Here is a 20,066-nt window from a genome sequence, read left to right on the forward strand (position 1 = left end):
ACTTTATCTAATTGTTACTCCTACTATTTTATCGAATATCATAGCCCTCTCCTATGATAAACGAGAAAATCTAATTTTTCTTAGTAGGGTTGAGATCCTAATTCATCATAAAAGTCTCGTGGTTGCCACAACAAACCTTTATGAGTTCAAAGGTTGGAAACTCTTTCCAATTGCATCTCAAGCAATTCTCAACTTTATCCTATCCTCTTAAAACACTTATAGCCTTGTGGTTGCACAACAAACTATAATGTTTAGTTAAGTCAAACCCTTCATTTCCATATAGTCATATTCAAATAATATTGCCCTTATGGTTGCACAACAAAACAACATATTAAAATATGCCATAAGCATCTCTATACACCAAGACAGTATAACATCAGTCCCCATTGCAAGTCTTGTGGTTGCACAACAAACTAGCATGGATCTTGACATAATAATGTCGAGGCATGAAGGAAGGATTGATAGTCAACTTTAAAGACCACGCAATAGCACGTATCTGGTAGGATAGTGATTACGGGTATCGATCCACAGGGATTGGGGTACAATTATTTTTCTTTTAAAAAAAATAAAATATTTAAAAAGAAAGAGTTGGTGAAGAAAATTAAACTAAGAAATTTAATAAAAGAAAATGCAATTAAAAAGATATCAGTTTGGGAAAAACCTAGGGCAAGGAATTCACCACTAACATCGAGACAAGGGTTATTTATATTTCAATTTATTCTTGGATAAACATGCAAATTGGCTACAAGCCTAATAAGCATTTAAATAAAAATTACAAAAGTAATTTAGGCATAATCCATCTTAGTTAGCATGAAATGTCTACCCTAATCTAAGGTGGCAGCACATCGCATCTTCCTTTAGCATGGACTATCTTATATTTACTTTAGTGATCATGAAGAGCAATTGTATAAACATCATATTTAAAATCACAGAATTCAAATATGGAATTAAAGAAATATTCATTAAGATCAAAGAAGTTTATACAATTCCAAGAACATAAATCAAAAATATAAAACCCTTGGCCCTTTGTTAGGGCTACATCCGGCCCTGGAGAAGAGATCAGCCTTTCATGGAGTGGTGGACGGCAGCAGCAGCACAGCAGCGGGCTCCCATCCCTTCCTTCTCTTTCTCCTTTGAAATATTCCCAAAATAGCCAAACCTCTCTCCCTCCTCTGCTTTTTTTTAATTTCTTGTGGGAACTCCCTGAGAAGAGCCAAGCTCTTCTTCTCCCGGTGGAGAACTTGGCCTTTGAGGAGAGATGGGTTTCAAGGGGTCCGTCTCCTCCCCTTTTATAGCCTTCACCGGCCTTCTTCTCTCCCCTATTTTGAGTGCAGATAAGGATGAAGACGCGGTGGGATAAGGCAGATGAATCTGCTCCTTGATCCTTGGACGCGGTGGGATAAGGATGCAAGGCTGGTTCGGATGGAGCTGATAGGTTGGGAACGTGGGAAATATGTGGATTGGCTCACGGAAAGCTGGAGACGGAGATGTTGTGAAGATACGATGGGAAGAGGATGAGGATGCTGTTTTGTTGCTGGGAGGTTTAGGATGAAGTTGTTCTGAAACAGGGGAGCTAGGACGCAATCAATCCGAACGGATATGAAATTGTTGGAGTTTGAAGCTTATCCGGGTCGGAATGCAGGGGATTGGAAGGAGCTCTTGGACGTTGGGATGAATCGTGGATAAGGGGAATTCCAAGCCGGAAGAGGAGGATTGAGATGAAGGTGGATCACGGAAAGAATGGGCCTTTGATACTTCTGTTTCGAAACAGAGGAAACTTGTTTGGATGCCGTGAAATCCGGAATGGATGTGCATGGCTGAGAGGAGATCTGTGGAGAATCAATGTGGAGCTGTTAGCTTCCAGACGCGGAGAGAAATGGGATTTGAAGATGTTGGATTTGGTGAAGATAAGGATGAACTGGAAGATGTTGGAATCTCGGCTGAAATCAATCCCAAAACAGAGGAAGGCGTGGGTGGATCTCGGATGAGATGGGTTGCTGGGATCTAGCGGAAGAAATGCTGAGAATGGGGAGGATCTAAGAGATGGGTCGAACGAGGACGTGGAAGTTGAAACAGGGGATTCCATTTGTAGATGTGATCCGGAGAAGAGGATGAAGTGGACGTTGGATACTCGGGATTCGGTGGGAGGTGGAGATTTGAATGGATGAAAATACGATGGCTGGGAACAGGGTGAAGACGTTGAAGATAAACACGGCCGCGAGGGTGAGTTTGGATGTGAGCGTGGGGAGGATGAGAATGGGTTGGTTGAAGACGCTTTGGAGATGAAGATACGGGATAAACTCGGAACAAGATGAGAGCTGGGGCGTTATTATTTCCTTTTCTTCTCTGGAACACGGAAGGGAGGAATGATTCGAGAACTAGAGTTTGAATAAGATGTGAGGAGTGGATGGAGCTTTGGGATCCGTGCAACTACGATGGTATGCTTTGAGATCTGAGAGACAAATAATTGAAAGGATTTTATTAAAATAGGAGAATTGGATCATATGGAAAAAGAGTTGGAACGAGTGGAAAGAAATTTAGGTGAACTTGTGAAGAGTCGGAAATTAATGGGAAGCACTAGGTTCTGGAGAAGAATTCTTGGAGTCGACTCTGGAGATGTAAAATTGTGAAATGATGCAGTGTTAGTTTAGGCTTTACCTAATTAAGCTTGACTTGACCTGCATACATTAAGCTCAATCAGTAAATAAATAAGTAAAACTCGAATTACCTTTAATTAATTTATTAAAATGCAATGATGAAGGTAACACATATTTTATGGTTAAATTTACGAAATATGCAAATTAAAATAATGGTAAGTGCTATGAATAAAAGGTTAATTTATGCATTATTTAGTACTTATCACACCCCCCAACCTGAATTTTGCTAGTCCTCGAGCAAAATAAAAATTAACTCATTTTCGCAGGAATCGCGATTGCATTTACCGTATACAATAAGGCTTTAAACCCCTAGGTGGCCCTAGTGGACGAGTTTTGTCTCGTGATGGTTTTCGGTTCAGATACCCACAAACTGCTGTCGAAAGAATTTATTTTATTATTTTATAAAATCTAATTTCAAATGCATTAAGGCCAAGAATTTCAAAAGCACACAAAGTTTTAATTACTAAGTCAGCCCAAATCCAAGGTCAGTATGCAACTTAAGTTGAAGTCATTAAGTTTCTGTTAGAGAGTTGTAAGGCTAATTTATACTTGGGTGCCCGGTGATATTTGGACCATACACAAGCTAAGGCTTTAGATTCTCCAGAATACTGCTAAAACTAGTAGTTTCCAAGAATTGGTCAGATAAGACCTAATCACTGATTCAAAATCATCCTACCTTGCAGGATTTCGAGAGTTGTGGATGTTTACTTTAATACCTCATGGGCTTTATCTGTAATATTCCAGTTTACTCGAATTTTTACAACGACGGCTTTCACACTATCCTCTTTTTCAAGGTCAATATTATTTTCTCTTTTTCTCCTTTTTTTTATATTTTTTTTATTATTATTTTATTTTATATTTATTACGCACTTTTACTCTTGTAATGATTCCTCCATGTAACGAGCATTCAGTCAACACTCCCACACCAGATGGGCATAAGGTGTTAGGCATCAAGACTCCCCTACGGACCTATGCTCGGATTTATCATTGCAAGCCCGCTGACCTTTGACAATAGGTAGCCCTTTTCGATGTACCTGACTAAATTCGCTTCTTTTTTTTTTTTTAATAGCAAATTAGATAGGTATGATTCATCAGGACTCAAGGTGCTACCAGACTTAACAACATCATGTTTAAACCTAACCCTTAGAAGTGCAGGCCATACGTGTTGTGAAATTTCAAAGTAAAATTATCTTACAACTCGCTAAAAGAATTTTTAATGAAAGAACTCAAATTGACTTATTCCTGACTAATCATTGGGCTTTTTAGATTTTATATACTTTGTGTGATTATCATTTCAGCACTAAGGCATAGAAATTAGGTTTTTTTTTTAAAATTCACTTTTTTTTTGAAATTCACTTAAAAATGTGAAAATGCGAAAAATTCCTTTAAAAATTCGAATCCTATACCCCCCAACCTAGATCAGACATTGTCCTCAATGTTTTTTTTTTGAATATTATGTTATTATTTTTATTGTTTAATATATTTTTTATTTTAGATGAAAATATGATGCATATGGAGGATAGAAGCATTTTACCGTAGTTGCATCAGTAATATGAGGGATCCTGTTAAAAAAATGCGACAAGAAAATATGCGAAAATAACCTACGAGAATTGGGTTGCCTCCCAACAAGCGCTAAGTTTAACGTCTTCAGCCAGACGCAGTGCATCCTTATCAAATCATACCGGGTTCATGCGGGTTCTCCAAGGAAGAAAATTTATGGAAGATTGATTGTTAAGCAGGAAGTTGACTGCTTCTATGGCCTTGTCGATATCAAAGTCAAAATGGGCCAAGTATGTTTTCAGAGGGTTATCTGCCAAAATATAGGGAAGGGTTTTCTTCTACAAGATCGTCCATTTTGTCTATTAGGAAGCACTCAACTTTCTTTGCAGGTTGATCAGAGGCACAAAATATATTTAACTTGACCTTCATATTCCCAAAGGATATATTCATCACCCCAGTTCTACAATTTATACTCGCATTGGCTGTAGCTAAAAGGGGCGCCCAAGGATCACGGGGATTTGTTTCTTAGGATTAGGCTCATGTTCCATATCAAGGACGATAAAATCTACTGAAAAATAGAATTTATCTACCTTGACAAGAACATCTTCAATTATTCCTCGTGGTATTTTTACAGATCGATCAGCCAACTGAAGGGATACCGAGGTTGGTTTTAACTCACCTAACCCAAGTTTCTCATAAACTGAGTAAGGTAAAAGATTGACACTTGCCCCTAGATCTAAGAGTGCTCGATCAATGAAATTATTTCCTAAGACACAGGAGATGGTGGGAGCACCAGGATCTTTAAATTTCGGAGGGGTGTTGTGTTGGAGAATAAAACTCACTTGCTCAGTTAGGAAGACCTTTTTAGGCACATGTGTCCTAGATTTTCGCTTTTGAGTAGAAAGGTCTTTGAGAAATTTGGCATAGGAGGGAACTTGTCTAATAGCATCAAGAAGCGGGAGATTGATTTTGACTTATTTGAAAACCTCCATCATCTCCTCTAGTGAAGTTCCTTTTTTGCCAAAGAAAGAGGGTGAATTGAGAGCATCAGAAATGGGACCTTTGGAATGTGAGTTGTGGCAGATGGTGGACTAGCTGAAGAAGAAGAAGGTTTTGGATTTTCATGTGATACATTCCTCTCTTCTTCTTTACCTTCCTTATGTTACCCTCCTCAATCGTATTGTCTACTACACGTCCACTCCTTAGGGTAGTCAAAGCATTGGCTTGTTCATGATGAATTGTATTTGGTTGATTTTCTTGAGCCATGTATTGTCCCCTAGGATTACTCACTGGTTGGCTTGGAAGCTTTCCTTCCTCTCGCTTATTCAGTGCATTAGCTAGTTGCCTCATTTGGGATTCTAGCTTGGCGATAGATTGCATGTGAGAGTGCACCAATTGTGTAATGGTTTCCAAACCTTGAAGGGAGGTCAACACTTTCTCCTCAAAGGCTATGTTTCTTTGGGGTGCTGGAGAAGTGTGTTGAAATTGAGTCAAAGGATGGTAGGGATGAACATTCTGGAATGGTTGAAAGTTTTGGGAATAAGGTTGGGAAGTATTGGAAGTCTGCTGCTTCCAAGAGAAATTTGGATGGTTGCGCCACCCCGGATTATAAGTGTTAGAATATGGATCATTACTCGGTCGGGATTGCGTTTGGGCAGCATTTACTTGCTCTTGCACAAATTCAGGAAATTGTGCTGCCGAAGGGCATTCATGAATAGGATGAGACGGGCTAGAACAAAGAGCACCGACTTGTGCTTGGGAAAAATTTGGAAGCTGTTCTCTAGACATTAGCTGGTCCAACTTGCGGGACAGTGCATCTACTTTGTCAGATAGACCTATGGACTGGCTAACTTCATATATGGTCCCTTTTCTTTGAGAACTCGGGGGTGCTTGACAAGCGGAGGAGGCATGGTGGAGAGAATTTTTCATTAAGGTTTTCAAAACATCTGCCATGCCTCATGCTCACTCTTAAGCATGAAAGTACCCCCGCATGCGGCATCGATCATCTGACGATTTCGTTCAGTCAATCCGTCATTGAAACATTGCACTAATTGCCATTTGGGTATTTGATGATGCGGGCATTTTCGGAGTAAGTCTCTAAATTTTTTCCAAGTTTCATGAAATTCTTTCCCGTCAGATTGGGAGAAGCTCGTGATAGCACGCCGAAATTGGTTTGTTCTTCCTATGAAAAATATTTTTTAGAAATTCATATTGCATTTGAGCCCATGAAAGAATGGAATTGGCTTCTAATGAATGAAGCCACTGCTTAGCTCTATCTTTAAGAGAAAAAGGGAATAGCCTAAGTTTCAGAGCATCATCAGTGAAGTTCTGAATTTTGACAGTGGTACAAATCTCAAGGAACTCATCTAAATGTTTGTATGGGTCTTCATTATTGAGTCCATAAAAAGAGGAAAGCATTTGGATGACACTAGACTTAATTTCAAAATGTGCAGCAGCGGTGGTATCAGGTAGTCGAATACAAGATGGAGAGGTATAAATGGAAGGAGTGAAGTACTCCTTTAGGAGTTTGGGTTGTTCTTCAGCCATCTCTATAAGTGGAGCAGATCCTATGGTTCTATAGGTGCGGATTTCAGCTCGAAGGGCCCTAATAGAACGCTCTATTTCAGAGTCAAAAGGTACTAATTCAGGAGATTTGGAACGACACCCTAGCATACACTAAGACTCCTCGGATCAGTACAGTCAAGCATGCACTAAAAAGAAAAACACAATTCCTTATGTTCACCCTAAAATTACTAGACAGCTCCTAACTAGTTTGAAGAGTGCACCTAAGCCTCCAATCCGGTCTAATGACTGAGCTGACCAGGTAAGCTCCCAGGTAAGTGGGGGGTCACGATGCGTTGCAAAGGTTCCACTTAAAAACCACTTGCCTCGAACAGATGAACTGTCTCCCTTAAAGGGACAAAGCTTGCCTCGACATCAACTGAGCCACAGAGCGAAATTGGTGCAACTTTCGGTGATCTTCGTCCTATTGAGCTCGAATGTCCCTAGGGGCCAACGTCTAATTGATTTTAATTAACGTGATGGCTATGTGAGAATTGATTCACCTAACTTGGGCAAGAATCTGGTGATGAAATCCAGTTCTTATCTTGTTGGGGTGATCGCCTTTACTATGTGCGGATTAATTGGTGTATGTGTATCAAGCATGCATTCACACTTTTACTGAAATTAAAATCAAACAATCACCACAAAATTTTAAGCAAACTGGGAATCAATTTAAATAAGAAAGGTTTAGAGATTACCAAAGGGAATTTCCCCAGCAATTTTTAAAGCAAACCTTTACCGTATTCTTTTTTCAATAGTTCCTTTTTTGATCGCCCCAGATTTTCTCTTCGATTCCTGATCAAATCATACTAAAAGAAAAACCCAAAAATTAGTAAGAGAAAAAAGAGATAAGGAAAGTAACAAAAATAGAAAATATTTTTATTTTATTTTAAATATATATATATTTTTTTTGAAAGTTTTTTTTTTTATGAAAAGGAAAACAACTATGCTAGCAATCTCCGGCAACGGCGCCAAAAATTGATAGTCAACTTTAAAGACCACGCAATAGCACGTATCTGGTAGGATAGTGATTACGGGTATCGATCCACAGGGATTGGGGTACAGTTGTTTTTCTTTTAAAAAAATAAAATAAAGGAAGAGTTGGTGAAGAAAATTAAACTAAGAAATTTAATAAAAGAAAATGCAATTAAAAAGATATCAGTTTGGGGGAAACCTAGGGCAAGGAATTCACCACTAACATCGAGACAAGGGTTATTTATATTTCAATTTATTCTTGGATAAACATGCAAATTGGCTACAAGCCTAATAAGCATTTAAATAAAAATTCACAAAAGTAATTTAGGCATAATCCATCTTTAGTTAGCATGAAATGTCTACCCTAATCTAAGGTGGCAGCACATCGCATCTTCCTTTAGCATGGACTATCTTATATTTACTTTAGTGATCATGAAGAGCAATTGTATAAACATCATATTTAAAATCACAGAATTCAAATATGGAATTAAAGAAATATTCATTAAGATCAAAGAAGTTTATACAATTCCAAGAACATAAATCAAAAATATAAAACCCTTGGCCCTTTGTTAGGGCTACATCCGGCCCTGGAGAAGAGATCAGCCTTTCATGGAGTGGTGGACGGCAGCAGCAGCACAACAGCGGGCTCCCATCCCTTCCTTCTCTTTCTCCTTTGAAATATTCCCAAAATAGCCAAACCTCTCTCCCTCCTCTGCTTTTTTTTTAATTTCTTGTGGGAACTCCCTGAGAAGAGCCAAGCTCTTCTTCTCCCGGTGGAGAACTTGGCCTCTGAGGAGAGATGGGTTTCAAGGGGTCCGTCTCCTCCCCTTTTATAGCCTTCACCGGCCTTCTCCTCTCCCCTGTTTTGAGTGCAGATAAGGATGAAGACGCGGTGGGATAAGGCAGATGAATCTGCTCCTTGATCCTTGGACGCGGTGGGATAAGGATGCAAGGCTGGTTCGGATGGAGCTGATAGGTTGGGAACGTGGGATATATGTGGATTGGCTCACGGAAAGCTGGAGACGGAGACGTTGTGAAGATACGATGGGAAGAGGATGAGGATGCTGTTTTGTTGCTGGGAGGTTTAGGATGAAGTTGTTCTGAAACAGGGGAGCTGGGACGCAATCAATCCGAACGGGATATGAAATTGTTGGAGTTTGAAGCTTATCCGGGTCGGAATGCAGGGGATTTGGAAGGAGCTCTTGGACGTTGGGATGAATCGTGGATAAGGGGAATTCCAAGCCGGAAGAGGAGGATTGAGATGAAGGTGGATCACGGAAAGAATGGGCCTTTGATACTTCTGTTTCGAAACAGAGGAAACTTGTTTGGATGCCGTGAAATCCGGAATGGATGTGCATGGCTGAGAGGAGATCTGTGGAGAATCAATGTGGAGCTGTTAGCTTCCAGACGCGGAGAGAAATGGGATTTGAAGATGCTGGATTTGGTGAAGATAAGGATGAACCGGAAGATGTTGGAATCTCGGCTGAAATCAATCCCAAAACAGAGGAAGGCGTGGGTGGATCTCGGATGAGATGGGTTGCTGGGATCTAGCGGAAGAAATGCTGAGAATGGGGAGGATCTAAGAGATGGGTCGAACGAGGACGTGGAAGTTGAAACAGGGGATTCCATTTGTAGATGTGATCCGGAGAAGAGGATGAAGTGGACGTTGGATACTCGGGATTCGGTGGGAGGTGGAGATTTGAATGGGATGAAAATACGATGGCTGGGAACAGGGTGAAGACGTTGAAGATAAACACGGCCGCGAGGGGGAGTTTGGATGTGAGCGTGGGGAGGATGAGAATGGGTTGGTTGAAGACGCTTTGGAGATGAAGACACGGGATAAACTCGGAACAAGATGAGAGCTGGGGCGTTATTATTTCCTTTTCTTCTCTGGAACACGGAAGGGAGGAATGATTCGAGAACTAGGAGTTTGAATAAGATCTGAGGAGTGGATGGAGCTTTGGGATCCATGCAACTACGATGGTATGCTTTGAGATCTGAGAGACAAATAATTGAAAGGATTTTATTAAAATAGGAGAATTGGATCATATGGAAAAAGAGTTGGAACGAGTGGAAAGAAATTTAGGTGAACTTGTGAAGAGTCGGGAATTAATGGGAAGCACTAGGTTCTGGAGAAGAATTCTTGGAGTCGACTTTGGAGGATGTAAAATTGTGAAATGATGCAGTGTTAGTTTAGGCTTTACCTAATTAAGCTTGACTTGACCTGCATACATTAAGCTCAATCAGTAAATAAATAAGTAAAACTCGAATTACCTTTAATAATTTATTAAAATACAATGATGAAGGTAACACATATTTTATGGTTAAATTTACGAAATATGCAAATTAAAATAATGATAAGTGCTATGAATAAAAGGTTAATTTATGCATTATTTAGTACTTATCAAGGATATCAGTAGTGTTTTATCAACATTAAGCTTATCCATAATAGGCAATCAAACAATTGGCCAGATAAGCAGGTGAGAGGCTCCTCTTACTCAGAGAGTAAAGTCCTAATTAAGTAACCACCTTTAGTGCTTTTTTTAGACACCAATTAGATTAATTGTTCTAGAATAGGTCAGCTCAAAGTTTTTCAACACTATGACTTAATATAATTTTATTGAGGGCTTACTGGTCTCATGCACATTCTATAATTATAATATATTGAACATATGTCTTTGTATATGCTACAACAAATTATATATTTATCTCATAGCATATATAAATCATAACCAACTATCATGCATCATAGCTATCTCATAGCATGTATAAATTATTACCAATTAACTAAATCAATTAACATATCTTCATATGAAAATTCATATCATGAAATTTATAACATAATACTATCTCATAGCATATATACATCATGGCTATCTCATAGCATGTACAAATTATTACCAATTGATTGGATCAATTAATATGCTTCAACATATCTTCTTATAAAAATTCATATCATGACATTTTATTATATATCATATCATATATGAATCATATAATTCAGCATTCTTCTAAACATATGACATTACTATCTCATAGTAATTTAACAATCATACATCATGCATAATCACCTGATTGAACCAATTAAGGGTGGCTCTGATACCACTGTAGGGTTCTAGCATGCTATAATGGGCAGCGGAAGCTAGAAATTTTAAAAATTTCTTGATATAGTTCCTTAACATAAAATCCTTGTAAGCCAAGATCACCTTAATGGAAGCAATCAAATAATATAATATAAATGCAGAATAGAAGAATACCTCTAATGCTAATCCAATGTACAGAATTTTCACTAGGTGCCCAAGTGTTCACCCTTCAACGTTGATCCACACGAAAACTTGATTCAAGTCTTAAGCTCCAAAGACTTTGATCCTTAATGCAGAATTTTTCTAAAGAACTCTAATGACTTGCTTTCCTTCCTTTCTATTTTTCTTTAACTTTCTAAAATCACTTCTAATCCTTTTGTCCTAAAGAAGACCATCTTGTTTTGGCTTAGGACACACTAGAAGCAATGCTAGAAAGAAAGAAACTAATATAAGAAAGAAAGAAGAGAGGAGTGGGGTGGAGTTGGAATGATGAAACCCATGGAGTGCTAGCCTATTTATAATAGGTGTAGGGATGCATCACCCATGGAGTGCTAGCCTATTTATAATAGGTGTAGGGATGCATCTCCAAGGGATGCATCCCATCCACACATCCTCTCATGAAAGGGCATAATCTAAAGGGCCATATCAAATAAGAGGAGGTGCAGATCAAGTGAGGAGGTGTATCAAATGATATGTCCTTTCATGTGGTGCCATATTTTGACCAAGTCAACATCATATGCCAATCACATGTCCATCACGCCTCACCTCTTGATCTTTCATGATGATGATCCAAGGGCTCCAATACAAGGTGCCATTCACTTGACCCATTATGTCTTCATCCAATGGTGGGATTAAGATCCAATGATCAATTATGATAGCCATCCTCTAACCCAATCCAATTGGGTTAAACCAACTCTCCATTATGTCTTCATCCAACGGTAGATCAAGATCTAACGGTCTAGATTGAATGATTTATTAAATCTAATCCAATTAGACTCAAACCAAGCCAATTAGGTGCCAACTCTTGGCTAACCCATATTAGAACATGATCTAATCAAATTAGATCAATTAAGAATCGGATTCGAATCTAATTCGAATCAGGAGCTAAGGGTTTGCAACACCTGCTAGGATGTCTATCTTGCAAACATGATCTAATCCAATTAGACCTTTGATAAGTTTTCTTGTGTGTGACCCATTGGGTTCCATACTTAGCCAGCAATAGGTGTGAGTGCGAGTTGACCCAACTTGATTAGAACTCTTCTAATCAATTTAAGTCCAAACTACGCGAACCCGAACTTAACAATTAGAATCCTTTCTAATTGGTGATCGAATTAAATTCTTTAATTCGATCAAACCTATAATACAAGATTGACGTCTAGCAACGTGTCATGTCTACCCAGAAAATATGAAATTTGGTGGAAATACCAAAAATATCCTTCAGTGGCAAGTTACCGTGCAATTCAATCCTTTAATCAAACTGCATTCCGAATATGTATATGAGTATGAATATATGTCAAACTCAATTTCATATTCATATATTTCTCAATCTTCTAATGATAATTCGAATAATAAAATATTAGAAACTTTTTCTAATTTTCATTGTGCTTTGATCAAAGGCTTCCTGAATTATCATATGATTAGAATAAATAGGATGCGATCTTCTCTTACTAGAAGTGATTAATTCCTTGTTGACCTACTCATACCCTTCGTACACAATCCACCATATCCAGAAAATCTCGTACACAACTTATTGTCATGAATGAGTGGAAACCAAAATATGGATTTATGTGCACAAGATACTATGGTGATCTCAAGTCAAAGGATCAGTTGCACAACTTCCACTAAGAGAATCATCTTTTGACATGTAAGTAAGATTTTATAAGATTTCTCTTTGTAGGTCAATTCAGTGAACTCATTTCTCTAATGAGCACCTACATCTTTGTATTAGTGTCTCACACAAGTGATTGTGAGATCAATCACCCTCTACATCGAGCATACATAAGATGTGCCAATTTTTTCGGTAATATTGATCCCCGACTCAATGTACCAACGACTGGAAATATTTAAGATTAGGATTTTAGGATTTTAGGTCTCACTAGTATGATCTCATCATAGCCTCAAAACTATTGCCCTAATCTAAGGATTTATCACAAATATAATTAACAACATATGATAAAACACAATGCCTTTATTCATATTTAAATGTCATGTACATGATTTGGAAAATCAATAGAAAAACCTTCACAATTCATATTGCAATAGGCTTGTAGGGCATCTATTCTTTCATGGAGGAGGGTTGGGACAGCCATGTTTTTGGACTATTGGATGTGATTGTAGTCTACCGCAAGCTTCCCTAGATTATTTCCAAGTGGTTGGTTTGAAGATGTGCGCATTGGCCATGCCATTGTACCACTTTGTTGCGTAACTTGTGGGTTAAATAAGGCCGTATCTATTTTCTTATCATGCTCTAAGCAAGGCTGGCATTCTGTTACTTGATATTAATAGGTTGTTTGGTGATTAATTAAAGACTTTAGTTGTTCTACGAGTTATTAATTTCAACTAATAGAATGCCAGATCAAGGCCCCTCACCCTATTCATTCAGAACCCCTAAATTAGCTTATTTCTTTCCATTTTCATGTTAAATTAGCTTGAATAAGGTGGATGAGAACATTTACACACACTAACTATTGTGGTTCAAATCTGGCCCGAGGATGACCACGCCGGAGGAGTCGAGAGAGCTGCCAGTGAGTGGAAGAAGAGGACGAGCGCCACCTCCCGTGCGGCGGCGGACCTGCACAAAGCCTCACCGGTGGGGTTCCGGTGAGGGCCCTCCGACGCTCAAGTTAGAGTGGAGTTTAGTAGGCTCAGCCCAAAGTTTACTGTTGCTGGAAATTGGACCCGGGGGTGACTGCGGGCTGAGGAGGAGGAGCACTGGCTGGGGATGCGGCGGCGGACGACTTTCTCTGGGAGACTTGCAAGAAGCCGATGGCCGGAGATTTCGGCGCCGACCCTCCGATGCTTAAGTCAGAGAATTTTTTTGTGGAGAAAGAGAGAGATTGCGTGTGTCAAAAGTCCTCCTCTTGAGAAGGAGTCCCCTTTTTATAAGAGGAGTGCAAGGGTTACCTGTGACTGGAAGTGACTGTGAGAATTAATGAGTTATCATCTCGATTGGACGTGATCGTGCGAATTAATGAGTTGCCATGGATGGCCCGAGATTTTGGACAGGCTGGCGGTTCGTTGAGATTGTGCGCATTTAATTGTTGACAGTCGTTGAGGCGGAGATCGTGGGATTGGATCCCGGATGAGGAGGAGAGGGACTTGATTTTTGGTGGAGCGGAGAGGTCTACTTCGTCCTTTGACTGGGTCTCCCTTGGGCTTGAGGTCGATCGGGCTCAGCTTAACCGAGATTAAGGCCGCAAGGCAGCGAGCTCTAAGGCCGGGTGCACTGAGGTCGGTCGCACTGAGGTCGGGCGTCTCGAGGTTGGGCGCCTCGAGGTCGGGCGCCTGGAGGTTGGGCGCCTCGAGGTCGGCGCCTTGAGGTTGGGCGCCTTGAGGGTTGTTGCCATTGCTCTCGTCTTCACGTGCCGACGATGTATCCACGTGTTTTGAGCAATCCATTTTTCTCCCAACACTAACATTTTGGCACATGAACATCACTTGAACAACATTGTTATCTATATGCAATGACATAGTTTAGGTGTCTTGCCTTATGATGATTTATTACGCTTAATGTTGTTCTATGCAATGTAAGAAATGACTAAATGCATGCCCAAAATGTGTACTCGAATGGAATGTATGAGTTCAAATTTGTATTTTAATAAAATGTGTTCCATGAAAAAAGACTTGTTTTGTTCTCTAATAGAATGTATTCAAATTTGTAATATTAAATGTTTAATTTTGTTTTTCTTTTCTAGATAAGTTGCAATTCAATCAATATTCTAATAGAATAGACAAAAGTTAGATAAATAAGTTGAGATCCAGCAAAGAATATTTGGATGGAGTTCAAATTTTATTAAATTTGCTAGGGAGAAAGCTAATATAAATAGGAAGATTTTATGTCCATGTCGAAAATGTATTAATTATTCTTCTTCTGCTTTAAAAATTATTGAAGAATATTTAGTATGGAATGGTTTTTTAAAGGGTTATATTGAATGGGTATTTCATGGAGAGTCCATATTGCCATTTTCATGTAACCAACCCTCCCATATAGAACACACTACTAGTTTTGGATTTAGTAACATGAAAAAATATCTTGTTGGAGAAGGGGATTACTCAGAGATGTTCTTGGACATGGTATTAGAAATTTGACAGATTTTAGTAGAGGACAAGATGTAACTGCAATACGTGATGAGTGTACATTGACCGAGATATCAACTTTGTTCGGAAGGAGTCGAGAGAGATAGTTGTATGTATTGATAATCGATTTGTGCAACGATTTGTAGTTTCATTTGTTCAAACATTAATATGTGACCTTTTTTTTAAATATAGGATAGGGCTACATCCTTATTGTGTGTCGGGGAGTTATCATCATCTGGTGAGACCAGTTACGTTGACGCTCAAGTGTTTGCTAAATTGATTGGATCGGAACATTATAGTCGAGTAAGGGGTTATGGCATTGGAGTTACCCCTACTCAATTGTTTGCAGTGAGCAAATATATTCAGAATGCGAAATGATGAGAGCACAAAAGTGCGACCTACATGTCACTAAAATTAATGTTATTGCTAACCGATAATAATAAATTTATTAGATTAATATTATATTTATGTTTGACACAGATTATCATAAATTAGAGATAAAATGCACATTGAGTACAAATTTGACTTCAGAAGGATCCCATCCCAGATCCGACCCGGTTGAAGATCGATTCGGGTCCGAGTCGGGTTCGGGTCCAATTTTTCTGTGCTTTTGGGAAAGAATTTTGGGCAAATCTAATTTGGCCATATCATAACTACGAGGTGCTGGGTGACACATGACTTGAAAGACTTGCACTTGACCTCCAGTCAGAACAGATGATCCGTGACGAACTCAGTCCGTCCGTCTACAAGCCAAATTACATATCACACTATTTTTTTTAGATGACTGATTGGACGGAACTTGGTGTCTCCCAGCTTCCATCTCAGAACATCTTCCATCTTCGTCGATCTCACAGCATCCCGCAATCACAGCGCCTCAGCCAACATCTTCCTTTCATCCTGTGGCTGAAGAAGGAGTTCACTGTTTTTCTTCCTCCCAGCGCCTCACAGCCGCTCCAGCCATCCACAGATCACGCCATCATCCACTCCTTTCGAATGCAAGCGAGCCAGCCATGATGTAAGCCGTGATCCAAGCTCTTCCGAAGACGAGACGTTCGTCCGTTCCAGCCGATCCGCACCGCATCTCATCCACGATCAGCCGAGCCGTGCGTTCTGCCCAACAACCAGCCGTGATCGGCTCCTCCCCATCGATCCCATGGCGTCCTCCCAGTCTTTCGTTTCTTCTTCAGCCAGCGAATCCCATTGCAGTGTCCCTTCCGCCGTGATTCTCCCCTAAATTCCAGCGATCACGCGTCCTCCCTTCCTGTCCGCCCTCTCCTTCCTCGCGTCTGCCATCATTCACGCTCCAAGGATCGTGCGTCCGTTCCCCATGGATTCATCGCCGGAGGATGGGGGTGATCTATATATAAAGAGAAGAGGAGCTCAGTTGGGGGGAAAGGGAGAGAGGAAAGAACAGAGCCATGCTTTGTTCTTGAAGGAAAAGAATAAAAAAAAAGAAGAAGAAGGGTTTTTCCACCGAGAGAGAGAAAGAAAAAAAAAGAGAAATGCTTTGTTTTCTCTTTTGAAAACAGAGCATGTTTTATTTTTATTTTTTTTAGTTTTTAGTTTTATTAAAAGTTTTATTTTGAGAGCATGTATTTTGAGATTTTTAGTTTTATTTTAATAGAGAGTTTTCTTTCATGCAATCGATGTTCCGGTCTTCAATATTCCTAGCACGGTTTTCATCCATTTTATGCCAGAGCTTTCTTTTCCATTAAATATATAAATGCTTTTTGAATTTAAGTACTTGTCTTTCCATTAATTTCAAGTAGAAATTATTCTCCGGTAGACCAGAAAATCCGTTAACATCCCCCACGTAATGTTTTTCTTCTATTATTCAAAAATCGATTTTGAATCTGAGTGAACGTTTTTATTTTTAAGCATCTCCAATCGACTCCCTGTGGATCGACCTCTTACAACCACTATTCTTCAAGTAGGAAAGGTAAGAGTAAAATTAAATTAAATTTTGTTTGTCGGTTCTAACAACGATCTGTTTAGCGTATTTTTAGGTAAACAGGAATCGGTACAACAAAATTTTGTGGCGCCGTTGCCGGAGAGGCAAATCGAGAAGCAAGAACGATCACAAAGATCAAATCAAATTTTGGATGCCCGGAGTGAACGCACTCCGGTAGTAAGTTTTTATTTTTATTTTTATTAATTTTCCTTATTTTGATAATTTCTAGTTAATAATTTCGTAGTTATTAAATTCTAAAATTTGAAATTCAAAATTTAAAAATTAAAAAAAAAAATTTAAATTCAAAATTTGAATTCTGAGATTCGAAATTTGAAATTTAAATTAAGAAATTAAATAAAAAAATAAATCAAAAAAAATTAAAAAAAATTATTATTATTGCTAGTAATTGATAGGGTGCGATCCTCCGAGGTTATCATACCTCTATTGGGGCTCCTCACGGAGTAATCTCCAGAGCTTATTCAACGGGCATTCGGAGATTGACTGACGCATAAGGATTGTGTTTAGTTTTCATTTATGTTATTGTTATATAAAAAATAAAAAAAATAAAAATAATAAAAATAATAAAAAAATAAAAAAATAAAAAATAGTAAATAAAAAAAATAATTTTGTTTGCTCATTTAATCAGTACAACCTAATGACATTGCATAAATTTTAAAAAAATCATTGAATATTTGCTGCATTTAGTATTAAGCATTTGCTAAAATAATTTAAAGGTAAAACCCATTAAAAAGATAAGGTCGGAAAGTTATTACCTGTCCTTAGCCCAAAAATCACCATCTTGCATACTTATCCTAAGCCAAATTAAATTAAAATCAATTAGACGTTGGCCTTAGGATTTTCGAGCTCAATTAGGCTCTTGGAAAGAAGCGGCTGAAAGCCACTCTAGTGAGGATTTAGTAATTGGTGATGTCTAGGAAACAACAGTGAGAACTGTTATGGGTATTGTGGTATCGGTGTATCCCTTCTGGCACCACCACACACCCCGGGACTTTCCTGGTCACTAGTTACTGGATCGCTTAACTGGTCTCAAGCTTAATCTGAAAGGGAGATTAGGAGCTGTCTAATCTAGAGAGAATTTTAGAAATTTTTTAACCTGATAAATCTCTATGCAACTAGATTTAAAAAGCTACTAAACCTCACTTAATTCTAAGACTAATAGGGTCAAATTGTTGTGTGGTGTTGATTGTGGTCATCTGTGTCTAGCCCTTCTCTTCTCTTAGGATTTCGTTCATTTTAGGAGTCGAGTCTAATTAAGTTGTGATAATGTATGCATGGTAGAAGGTCATTAAGGGATAAGTTAACCCCATTTGATCCTGAGATTGATAGAACTTTTCATCACAACCTGCGAACCATAAACCAACCGTCAATCTCTACAATGGGTGAACATATTAGAACTTTGAATGAGTTATTCGCAGCCGCATCCGCTAGTCCCCCTACTTACATAGTATTACCAACTAATAATGCAGCCCAATTCAAGATTCGGGCTGCAACAATAAACATGTTACCCAAGTTTCATGGGTTCGAAAGTGAACAACCCTACATTCATCTAAACAAATTTTTGACAATCTGTTAAACGTTTAGAAATCAAAACTTAGATGAAGAGGGTATTAAATTAAGGTTGTTTCCCATGACTTTAGAGGATCGTGCTGCTGCATGGTTGTATTCCCTTGCTTCAAATTCCATCACATCATGGGAACAACTATCTAGGAAGTTCATGGCTAAGTTCTATCCCATGGTGAAGACTGAAAGAATTAAGGATGCCATCAGAACTTTTAGAGAAAAATCTGAGGGAGAATTTTTCCAACTTTGGGAAAGATTCCATGATCTTTTGGTCAAGTGCCTGCACCATGGGCTTGACAAGTCTGATCTAGTACATTTCTTTTACAAAGGATTACCTCCAGCACATAGGAACATGCTTGAATCCATGCATAAGGGTAGGTTCATGAACCAAACCCCTGATCAAGCCTATGAGTTTCTTGTGGACTTAGCTGAAAATGCTCAAAATTGGAGTAGCTACAGTCAGAAGGTAGATAGAGATGATTATGGATCTAGAGAACCAAGTACATACGGAATAAAAACAGACCCAGAACTCAAAAATGTCATGTCCAATCTAGTAAATGGGGTGAATAATCTAAGTAAAAAGTTGGATGCTTTTACAGTTTCCGCTAACTCAAACTCACAAAAAGAGTCAAATTCCATCATGAAAGTGGAACATGAGCCACAAGGCTTATGCATCTTGTGTAACAGTTCTGAGCATCTAGTGGAGTGTTGTCCTAGTTTACCCAACATTAAGGCTGAGCAGGCAAATGCTCTAAATTCATATAATACCTTTAAGAAATCCACTCCCAATTCATTCGGTCCAGTTTATCACCCTGATAATAGGTTTCACCCGAACTTCTCATACAAGCAAAATGAACCTATTCAGCATCAAGGTGGTCCACTAGGTTTTCAGAGGAACTTTTCCAGAATAGGTCCATCACAAATGAACCAACCTTTGGTTCCATCTGTACCTCCTTACAATACCCCTGCCCCACAACAATCTTCAACTCTAGAAACCATGATGGCTAATATGATGAAGCAGCAACAAGACTTCATCCAACAGCAACAACAGACCAACATGGCTCAAACACAAACTAACCAATTTCATGCGCAAGCGATTGCAAAACTTGAGGTTAGTCTGAGCCAAATAGCTAACTCTCTAGGGGATAGGAAGAGAGGTGAATTGCCAAGTCAGCCAGTACCTAACCCTAGTAGGCAACAGAATCAAGGACCAAGAGGCCAGTTTCAGATTGATTCGAATGAAAACTCAACCCATGAAGTTCAGGCAATTACCACTTTACAGTCTGGCAAGCAAATGGACAACAAGGTCCAACTTCCTGTACAAGAAAAAGAAGAAAAGCATGAACCGAACCCAACTCAGAAAAAAGCATAAGAACAGGGAACACAAGGAATAGAGGAGAAACCAATAAAGACATACACACCCAAGGCTCCCTTTCCTGGTAGACTATAAGATTCAAAGAA

The sequence above is a fragment of the Phoenix dactylifera genome, unplaced genomic scaffold (assembly GCF_009389715.1).
Source record: "Phoenix dactylifera cultivar Barhee BC4 unplaced genomic scaffold, palm_55x_up_171113_PBpolish2nd_filt_p 000813F, whole genome shotgun sequence".
Classification (NCBI taxonomy): Eukaryota; Viridiplantae; Streptophyta; class Magnoliopsida; order Arecales; family Arecaceae; genus Phoenix; species Phoenix dactylifera.